Here is an 11,646-nt window from a genome sequence, read left to right as displayed (position 1 = left end):
ACAAAGCACATTCAAGCAAAAAAAAGAGACATTTCAAACATCAGATAAAGTTGTCTATGGAGCAACTTGATTCAGCCCAATGTGCGCCGCTTCGGACATCTGTGTGGTACAAGTCAAAAGACTGTGCGGTAAAGATAATAATGGTTATTCGTAATGTGTAATAAACATTGAACAACAAATTAAAAGAATCTAAATAGTTTATCATAAACGAAATTACAAATTTCATTTTAAATCATGTTAGATATTTCAAAATGTATTTTAAACGTTGGAATGTTCACAGTCCGTTGATATTACTCACGTATTATGAGTAGTAGAGACAGCGTGGGAAAGTCACTCATTGAATCGTATTGCAAACAAAAGTTATTATGAAATGGTACGTTACAAACGTAAACTTAATTATGGAGACTGATGAAAGTTCATCGAATATTTTTACGTCGTAGCCACAGAGGCAACATCGCTCCGGCCCATGCCACGCATGATATGAAGATAGATTTACCACTTCTTCGATTTTTAACGAGTTCTTCAGGTTTGCCTAGTGCATACCTCCCAATAGGTTTGACATCAATGCCGCTTACACAGAATATCGTATTCATGCTTAACGCTGGGACATCGTCGGTGTTTTCTGTTTCGGGGTTGTAATGCCGCTTCCGCCTATGACTTGTGGTATACGCATGCACATAAGGGTGAAGTCAAGGACAGCGAGCGGTGCATCTGCGGCTGTGGAGCGAGGCCGGTTCGATGCTTCAGTAAAAATACCATTTCACTCGCGGAGGTCGACGTATCGTTTAATAATAAACTCTATGAACGATATGTATTTTGATACCAAATAAGATTAGTTGTTGCTAGTTGCTGGATATTGCAGATTTATATAATTTGAAACTCTCGTGGTTAACTCAAACCAGCTGAATATAAGAAACCGAACAATGAAATGTGTTGCGAATATCGTATTAGAGTTTTATTCGTCAAAAGATGGTTTTAGTCCTAGATAGGTTTAAAGCAGTTATCAAACAGGAAAATGTGCACATATAAAAAAAAATCCATCCTACATGACTTGCCATTTTTTTTTGTTAATGACAAAACATAACTGAAAATTTCTTTTTAATTTACCAGGATTTGTAAACATTTATGTAATCAAATAAAAATCTCTTTATTTTAAAAGGTGTCGTGATAAATTTTAAACAAAATAAATAACAGACATTATCGGCTGAGTGCCACATAAACATTACCAAAGGTAAGGAAGACATTTACATAATACTTTGGGAATCAAAATCTGCTCTGCGACTGCTAATTAGAAGTATTTGCGGTTGTTTTTAATTGTTTTGTTCTTAATATTTAAGATTATATTTTTTTTTATTAGAGAAGGGGGCAAACGAGCGGCGAGAACACCGAGATGGTCAACGAAGTCCATTAACATCCGCAACACCAGAGGAACTACAGATGCGTTGCCGGCTTTTAAAGAAATTATAGGCTCGCTTCTTAAAGTCCACAAGTCGTATTAGTTTGGAAATATTTGGGTCTGCAACTATTGTGGACAATTTATGTATGTCATTAGAAAGATAAAGGTAGGTTTACACTAATCGATTACGTATCTCGTAATTTTTATCATGAAGTTGCATATGGTAGACTCTTGATAACATATTTTCCAATTATCAGAATACATTTATCATGTTACAATTTTTATAACCACACCTTAAAAAAATGTTATCAAGAGATAATTAATTAAACAAACAGTTAGATTATGAATATTAAAATGTAAAAAAAACAATATTTTTTATAGATTAAATACAATTTTTAGTCAGCGAAATTTTATTTCGATTCTCTACATCCAGCTTATTCGTATTATTTAAGTATAACATAATACGTATCGTTCAGTATACAGAGGGCTTATCATGAATATTCGTGAAAACATTTTCGTAACGTAAAATATCAGATTTGTGCGGCGATCCGGCCGTTACACCCACAAATGTACATTTGTCGATCACATTACGAATACGTTCTCGCACTGTCACAGACATTCATGATAGACCCTTCGATACTGACCAACGCAACTTCACCAGCCGTGAATAGCTCGTTAACTCACAAAGGAAGGAGTCAAATTTATTAAGATTTGTATAAATGTTGTATTTACGAGCTCATTCAGTTTCCTTGTTAACGGTGTATTGTTTGAACTTGATTTGAATCTTTTTACTTCATAAATGTTTTGAAGACTTTCTACTCAAGATCTTAGTTATAAAGTAGGTAACGAAATCGTAAACATTTTAAACCCTTACTAAATTTAGTGGTCATAGGAACATATTACTTTTTACTAATACATTTTTATATCTTTCCATGGTATCTGTTATTAGTAATTCACCAACCATAATTAGTAAAATTGCAAAAAATAGCATGTATAATTCAACCCCATTCATTTTGCGAGGAAATGCGCAATTAAGCAGACAGGCAGCTGCTATTATTTTTTGCATTACTTCGACGCAAAACAACTTTGAATACTTGAATAGTTTACGTGAATTTTAACAAGTAAAATTTTATTCCAGTTGAAGAAAGGCTATACTCCCGTTGTTGTTAATCATGACAAGTGTTAAATTATAATTTTTAAGAGCTTATAAAGTGTAAAGATTTAAAAAACACTTTCTATACAATTATCCAAAATTTTATATAATCCTTAATCAGTTTCCTCTTCTAAATACAGATAATATTGACTTTTATATTTAGGGCATAAACCCTAAGATATTTTAAAAAAGAAATTTATCACTCTACTGTCATATATGTATAAGAAAATTTTATTTTCGGGATAAAAAGTAGCCTATGTATTCTTCCAGAGTATGCTCTACATCTGTGTCGAATTTCACTGAGATCCGTTCAGCCGTTTAGGTTACAAACTCTAACAAACATCCATCCATCTAAACATTCGCATTTATAATATTAGTAAGATGGAAATTGCAAGTAAGCAGTATTATGCAGTAATATATTGCAACAGAGTGTAATATGTTGCCAGTCACGAATGTTTTACCACCATCTTACATACCGGAAGTAGCAGCTAAAAAAAATACACTAAACATAACACTTACCTCGTCGGAATGGAATTTAAAAAATGCAGTCATTTGTTTTAGGATTTTAATTAATTCTGTTCCAAATTCAAATTAATTCGTTTTGAAATTACGTCGTGACAATTAATTTAACTTCATAACTAAAATCAATGTTTTCTTAATGCATTGCTCCCTTATTCCTAAAGGTCGCTGCTTCTCTTCTCGCTTCTTAGTTACTCTGTGCGGTTCTTTGTTATTCAAGTTCGACATCACTACGTATATTTCGAAACAATTATCTATGCAGTTGACTATTCCACACTTATTATGATTATCATAATGAATTCTCAAAGGAGTTTTCACTACCGGCGTCGCCTTCCTCGACACTCATATATACTATTGTCTAATAACACAAAGCATGTTTCCACTGTCATCACACAAGTACAGACACATACTGTCATCCTTTCCATACTCTTTGAGAAAGACAAGGATAACATGTTTTTATTAGATACTGGATAGATATGCAAAGAATAATTGAAATTCCTAAAGCGTCAGCAGCATTGTGAGAAATTTATTATTTATTTTAATCTCGAAGCTATTTGCATTATTCGATGTGCATTTAAAATAGTTGCTATGAGATTTTTTTTAAATGAGTGTTAGTGTTAAATATAAACAGTAATCTCTACCTACCTCGTTTGGTAACGAGCGTGTTAATGCTATAAAGAGCATATCGTTTTTATTTAATGTACAATGCTTTAAAATTTCGTAATTAGGTCGTTGTTCGTGGAATTCGTGATGTAGTTTAAGTTTTATAAATTTAAAAACGACACGAAATGCTTTGGTAGCATTCCAAAACACGTACTCAATTTAAACTGTGTGTGTGTTCGAAATATCAATACTAATATAATAAAGAGGATTGATTTGTATTTTTGTACGTATTGAAATAACTCAAAAACTACTGGACGGATTTCAAAAGTTGTCACCAATTAATAGCTACGTTGGCTCAGTGGTTTAAGCACTTGACTTGTAATCTACAGGTCTTGGGTTCGAATCCCGCCATGTACCAATGTGATTTTCGATTTTTCGAATTTTCATATGTACATAATTTACCCGACGTTCTTACGGTGGAAAACAACGTGATAAAACCTGCACATATCGGCGAAGAAATTCAAAAATATATGTGACGTCAACTCACCCGCATTGGGCTAGCGTGGTTGACTATGGCCTAGTCACCCTTTACTTTAGAGTAGGCTCCCAGCTTCTCGGTGGGGACGTATAGTGAGCTGGTGATGATGATGATGATGATTAGCTACGTTATTATTGAGTAACATAGGGTATATTTATTACGATTTTTATTTCCATATGGACGAAGACGCGAGCAATAGCTAGTCTATAGAATTAATAAACCCTCAATTTGGCAAATAAGCTTTGAAGTCTTTTTCTGTACCTCAGATACGTACAACTGTGAGTTCTACTATGTTTTTTGCTGAATTGATTATTTATAATAAACTATTGAAAGATAGAATTCGTGAACCCGCGCCATATTGTGACGTCACAGCCATCAAATCGAATAAAAAGCATGTTCAGAAATTAAAACTAGAAGTTCTACAAAACAAAATATCTTACTGTCTTTTATTTTAAATCAATTTATGACAGATCGAGATCAAAGACATGCATATTTTCATTAAAAACATCTTCTGGATTTACTTGCGCTTATTGTATAGTTTATTTATTTGTCGTTGATCCAGCAAACTGCTAAGACTCCTTCAAACTCCGTCTGAGAGCTACATAAATCCCTTTGCGCATAAAATTGTCGCAGTGCGTCTTACCAGGTGAATAAACACATCCGTGTCTTAAAATATACTGAACAAAAAGAACATTTTAGTGTTTTTAACTTCTAAATATCCAAAACAATGTTTCTGTTAAAACATACATGTTCTTCCCAATTTTTTGACCGACTTCCCAAAAGAAGGAGGTACTCAATTCGTATTCGTCGTAATATATTTTTTTTTTTATGTGTGTTACGGCATAACTCCGCCGCTAGTGGACCGATTTTGATAATTCTTTTTTTATCCGAAAGGTAATGCTTGCAGGTGGGTCCCATTTTTTTGTTTGATTTTTGGAGTCTAAGACTATGACGTAGTTAAATAGTTTTTCAAGAAAATTTTGGATCGGTTTTTGAGAAAAGTTTTGGAATCTCTGGTTTAAAGTCACGTCTCTTATTACGTCTAAAATCCGTCTAGACAAATTTTGATTAGCAAAAAGTATTGAAGCATGTAATAGATGCCGACGGTGATCAGATAGCAATCTTGTAAACCGATCGTCCGTGCCCACCTTCCTGTCTTTGTTCCATAAAGCAAAAAAATATCCATAAATAATTCCGAATAGGAATAACTAATGCGTTTTTAATCGCATTAGATTTACAAGGTCAAAACATCTATGCTGCAACTAAAAAACTCCACTCAATTTCTTTTAAAATTAATTTAAAACAATTTTTTTTATTACTTAGAATTAGTAATACACTAAAGGACTCTGAGTGCAACAGAAATTACTAAACATCAATAAACTAAAACCTTTAAAGAATGAGGTACCAGGAGATCAAAGCTTAAAGATATTGTTGATTCAAACATTTGAAGCCTAACAGTTATGGGTAAAATTAAAATACCAAAACGATGTGGACTGTCAATTTGTGCGCAAGAAACACGTTCGCGAAGTTAGAAATAGAACGGGAAGGTCAACGACCTTAGATAGGAAACTGTTTTCATTGCCCTCACGGCATAAACTAAGCTGGGATTTGTTTATTTAATACGTCCTATAATCTAAATTAACTGCATAACATCTTTATCGTTAATAACTGTTTACGCAAAGTAGTAGTTTGCAACAAAATTATATCACACTAATATTATAAATGCGAATGTTTAGATGGATGTTTGTTAGAATTTGTAGCTTAAACGCCTAAACGGATTTCGACGATAGTGTAGAAGAACACATAGGCTTACTCTCTTTTGATTTTTTTATTTCCACGCGGACGGCATCAACGCAGAGCCCAAGACAGAGCGAGCTGGCGGCGTACTGTGGACGCCCTCTGCGATTGGGGACATAGGAATAGAAGAGAGAGAGAGAGAGAGAGAGAGAGAGAGAGAGGACGGAATCGCGGGCGAAACCTAGTGATTTAAAAATGTTTAATATTATTTCGAAAATAAATAATTCGTTTCAGCATTAAAATTATGATCTATACTAATCTCAATTTTATCATAAATAAAAATAAAAAATTGACAATAAACAGTAAACCTCATCATCAACTTGCCCTTATCCCTTATGGAGGGTCTGCACAGTATGTGCTGCTCTTCCATACATCTCTATCAGCCGTCATATCTGAATCCACTCCTTTCTTCAGCATCCTCTTTCACACAATCCATCCATACTTTCTTCGGTCTCCCTTTTTGTAGCCATCCACATTCATTCTTAACACTTTCCGGTTTATGTCCCCATCGTCTCGTCGCATAACATGTCCATACCACGCAAGTAAACAATAACAGTGAACCTATTCTTCCATAATATAAAATTCTTTGTCTTTTTTAAACGAAAAAAACAACTACGAGAGAAACCTAATACGTAACCCCAATATCATTCGCTAATAAAACTAAAAAACTTAAGGCCAATCTTCAAAGCGTTCTTTTTAAACGTTTTTTAACCTTGAGATTCAAACCTAATTTATAAGGGCTTATACTGACCTTATTCGAAGCTTTTATCGCAAAGTCGTTAGATAACAATCCCTTACCTGAAAAATATAATGATTTTTTGTATTATTTTTACACATTAATTAAAGTCAAAACAAATAAAAAAGGAACAAACACTTATTTTAAGAACCTTAAATGGAATTAGATTTCCGAAGTCCATTCCTGGTATACAACTGAGAAAGATTAATTCAAATGCATTCATCCTTTATTTTTTTAACGTTACTATATTTTAACACTACCTGTACCCATACGGCTACATCCGCATGAAATAAAAACTTTTATTGTTTACATTTGTCAAATTCTTAATTGCAAATGTCAAAATACCAATTACCTTACTAAGGCAATCTTGCTTCTTGAAGTTGGCAGCTCGTATCGTATGGTCTCTTTCGCACATAAGGGTTTTTATCCAAAATATTTAATCTCAAAGTTTAATGGCGTGAAAATATATATCCTAAAGCGTGACGTAAGTGTAAGGCTTTTTATTAAAAAATAATTATTCAAAGATATGCTGTAATTGCTGACATCTTAGGCAACAAAGAAGTGTGTGTTTACGCTTTATTATAATAGTATATATACGTAAAGTAAATCGTACTATAATTATAAATCCTGAGGTTTAGATAAATGGATATTTTTTCTAGATATCTCCAGAATATCATAGGATCTCCATAAAATTTTACACAAGCATTGTGAAAGATGGACAATTACTATAAATTCCACAGGGTCGTATTCGGGGGCAAAATCTAGTAAAATAACACAAGTGGGTAGACAAGTAACTGGACTCTAGACTCTAGTCCAGAAAACTATTCCTATTCTCTTGATTTCCTGGGTTATTTACACTTTTCAAGTATAGACATATGAAATCCCACACTTAGTACGTAATGTATGTGAACCAGAAACCAGAAGTGACTACAATGCGCCATTATCCTTAATAGATATTAAATGGATAATGGTTCCTTGCAATCGTGTGACAACTGAATGTCCAATGCATATGTAAGGATACAAGGTCAAGTGGATAATTACATTGCCTTCGTGTATAATCACAAATAAACTCAATCTAGCAAAGGGCAAAGACAAAACAGTCGTAATTTTTTACTTTACTACGACATTAGGTGAACCTTAACGAAACATATCTACATATGCAGTATTGTTTGCTTATTTTTATGAAGTATGATAGCGGTGATGTTTTTTTTTAGTTTAGAATAAATGCTTATGATCACTTTGATTAAATCAACGCAAACACACTCCAAACAATTAATGCTAATAAATATCAGCAGGCGTTTAGAATATCATCATTCCAACAAAAATATTTTCTTAGCATGTAATTACGCATAGTGAGTGTGTTGGGGGTATATACGCATTGTTACCGTAGTGATTCAAACCTATTACTAAGGGAGGTAGAATGACTTTCATTGGACTTTAATTTAGTACAACTAGACTAAATTAGATAACTAAAATACTTTAAAACCGGGTCGTGTCTAACAAAATTCCAAGTCAGTTGTACAGTACAGACTGGCGGCGCTGCTGAATATTCATAGACCTCGCGATTTCGTTAAACCAAGAACAGTTTAAATACTACTGAGCAAGTACTAGGGCTGTCTTAACCATATTGGGTTCGAGTGTGAGAATCTAGCTAGGGCCTGTTTTAGTACTACCAGTGCCCTGGGCGAGATTTCTAAATGAAATAAAAACCCAAAGGTAGAAAGGCGCCCGTCGCGTCACCGCACTTCGCCAAACTTAGACTTAAAAATCACTTGTTCCTTTATTTTAAGACGGCTCTGGCATAAATTAAACAATTAATAATTAACAGGTACAGGGGTGGACTGATGTGAGAATTATTTCTTATTAAACGAGACTTTTAATTTAAAGATAAAGAATATTTATAATTAAAATGAAGCAACTATGTATTTGGTAATTATCTCGCTTACAAAGCGTTGCCTAACAAATGACTTCTTCAGTATCGTCGTGACCTTTATACGTCCTTGAGATTTGACCTTTACGTAGGGTTGCCATTTTATGCAATTATCCTTTATAGGTAGCTTTAGCCTGCGACACCGGCCGCGTGGAATTAAAAAAAAAGTAGTATATAGTAGCCTATATGTTCTAGACTATCCTCTACCCCTATACCAAATGTCATCGAAATCCTTCAGCCGTTTTGGTTACAAACTCTAACAAACATGCATCCATCCATCTAAACTTTCGCATTTATAATGTTAATATGAAGTATAAGTTTTAAAAAACATACTATATCTTCAATGAGTGCCACAAAACGTAATAAAAAAACATCGAAGAAAATGACTTACCAACAGCAATTAATCTATATTGCACACTACATATTCTTATCAATTGCAATCACGCTATACTGTATTATAAAACAATTTACTTTCACCCTTTTGCTTAGACTTGTAGACAATAGTTTCTACAAAGGTCACAGATAAACTGAGAAGAAAATTCTAACTAAGAAAATGGATCAATATTTGGCAGGATCTTCAAGACTGGAATTTACTTTCAGGATTTTGGCACCATTCCAATCAAATTTAGGCAAACGAAAAAACAGTATAGACAATTTTCTTGTTGCCGACAACCATAAACTTAGGAATTCAGAGATTCATTTGTAATTTTTTTTATGTTACTAGAAATGTCTATCATCATCTTCTGCCTTATCCTACTCCCGTAGGGTCGGCTAACTCTATCATCCGTCATCCCAGTCATCACTAATCTTGATCATGTCACCTTTCATGCAAACCATCTATCTCTTTTTAGGTCTACCTCTACCGGTGTACCTCCACATTCGTAACTAACGTCTTGTTACATGCGATTCATCCCTTCTCATAACATGCCCAAGAAGAGAGAAGAGTCTATCCCGGCTTCATATAATAAAGGGTTAACATATGTTTAATGTAAAATGTGTGTTTCTGTATTAAATAAGTTATTGATTATTGTTTATTTCATATTAATTTAGCGGGTATAATAAAATAAGTTTTGTGCAATGTGTTTCATTACATGACAACAGAGGCATTTACTACAAAATACATTTAAAACACTGACTATGTTCTTCGTGGATTTATACTAATATTATAAATGCAAAAGATTAGATGGATGGATGTTTTTTAGAGTTTGTAGCCTAAACGGCTGAATGGATTTCGATGAAATTAGGTATAGATGTAGAGGATAGACTGGAAGAAAGCATAAGCTACTCACTTTTGTTTTTTTTTATTCGACGCAGATGGAGTCGCAGGCAAAAGCTAGTGTTTTATGATTGTTAGATATCTGATATTAACCATAAATTCCCTTTTTTTAATATATTTGTTTAGAAATAATTTTATAGGAGTAAATAAGATTTCTCAATTGCAGTCCTTTCAACCATCAAGATAAGAACAATGACAGACGTCATCACTGATTGATTTGTTTGATAATATTACATTGTCAGGGATGTCAGTTATCAGGTATTTTTAACATGAACATTTTGTAAAGCAATTTTTTTAAATCTAACAAACACCAATATAATTGGCAATTATTTTTTAAATACCCCTGAGCAGTAATAAAATGTTAATTCTATTAACATTTATTATAAAAATCCACCATTCCTATGGCCCTAAAATTCAGAACTTTATTCTCACTAATATTATAAATGCGAAAGTTAAGATTGATGGATGTTAGAGTTTCTAGTCTAAACTGCTAAAAGGATCTCAATGAAGATTGACATAGATGTAGACTTCTGGCAGAACAGACAGACTAATTATTTTTCTTTTTAATTCCATGCAGATGGAGTTGCTAGTATACAATTAAAAAAAAAATCTGGAGTATCTATGCCACTTAATGAGAAAATATGAACTATTGCAGCTTATTGTAGGAAATATTAAAGGTAACAAATTTGTAGTGAAAGAAAATCCTGGCTTAAAAGCTATACCATTGGTTCAGAAAGAGCTGTCATTTGCTTGTGCAAGTTGCCCTTATAACATTAAAGTTCAAAAGATGGATCTCTTAGAAAAAGAGGATACAAAGATATTTTTGAAAAGTAATTTCTTGTAAGGTAGATTAAAAAAAGTGGTAATTTGGAAATTAAAAGTTGTAAGACGATATGACTAGTTGTAGCTTTCTTTTTATAAATACTAGACTGATTGTATCTATGCAATATTGGATACAATATTTATGCAACATGTTTTTTTATATTTATAAAAATAGAATTAGGAATTTCATACTTTTGGGTACTAGTACTTTAGATTTATAAATACAAGCAATAAGTAACTTGTATAATATAATACACGACCTTTTTCTTCCTCAATCCCACCACTTTATTGTTTTTTCAACTTTACAGTTTTAAAATTGTTTGATTAAACATAATATTTAGGAATCTGTAGTCAGTAGAATTAAATAGTAATTAAGTGGAGATGTATAATTAAGGATAAATCATTGCATTTATTCGAAAAATATTGTTTTCTTTAAATTCAAGGTGATAAGAATAAGATGTACCCACTAAAACTGTCACTTTGTAAGATCTTATTTCAATGCGTAATTTATTCTTACCTGTTTATAGAAGCTCCAAATTTTTCTAAAACGTTGTAATCCAATAATATGTAACAGAAACAACTATAACTAATCACGGATAAAGCTTGGACATAATTTTCTTATCGTTATAGAATTCAACACAATCGGAGAGAACAACAAGAGAAAACATACCACATAACAACATAAATGAAACGGAAGATACAATACTAAAGCAAAGAAGCGAGAAAAATGCTATGTAATAAAACCATAGACAAAATCAGCTGTTGACGTATGGAAACAATCACGGATTTTTGTAAAGTAATTTAAATAAGTTTAATAAACATGAATAAATAATGAGATTTGATTTAAATTCTAAACTGTTCTATTAAGATTCCATG

General features: G+C 32.7%; 1 protein-coding gene across 1 annotated transcript in view; it reads right to left on the bottom strand.

Moving 5' to 3' along the window:
- The window catches only part of LOC106107841 (myotubularin-related protein 4), a 58,341-nt gene extending 46,890 nt beyond the window's left edge, over positions 1–11,451 (bottom strand). Inside the window, exon 1 of the mRNA XM_013288879.1 lies at positions 11,288–11,451. The gene's annotated coding sequence lies outside the window, so the exon portion shown is untranslated. The remainder of the gene's footprint in view (positions 1–11,287) is intronic.
- Positions 11,452–11,646: the final 195 nt, after the last annotated feature.

The sequence above is a fragment of the Papilio polytes genome, unplaced genomic scaffold (assembly GCF_000836215.1).
Source record: "Papilio polytes unplaced genomic scaffold, Ppol_1.0 DF824269.1, whole genome shotgun sequence".
Lineage (NCBI taxonomy): Eukaryota > Metazoa > Arthropoda > Insecta > Lepidoptera > Papilionidae > Papilio > Papilio polytes.
The sequence above is the reverse complement of the archived record's forward strand: the minus strand, read 5'-3'. Positions and strand labels throughout refer to the sequence as shown.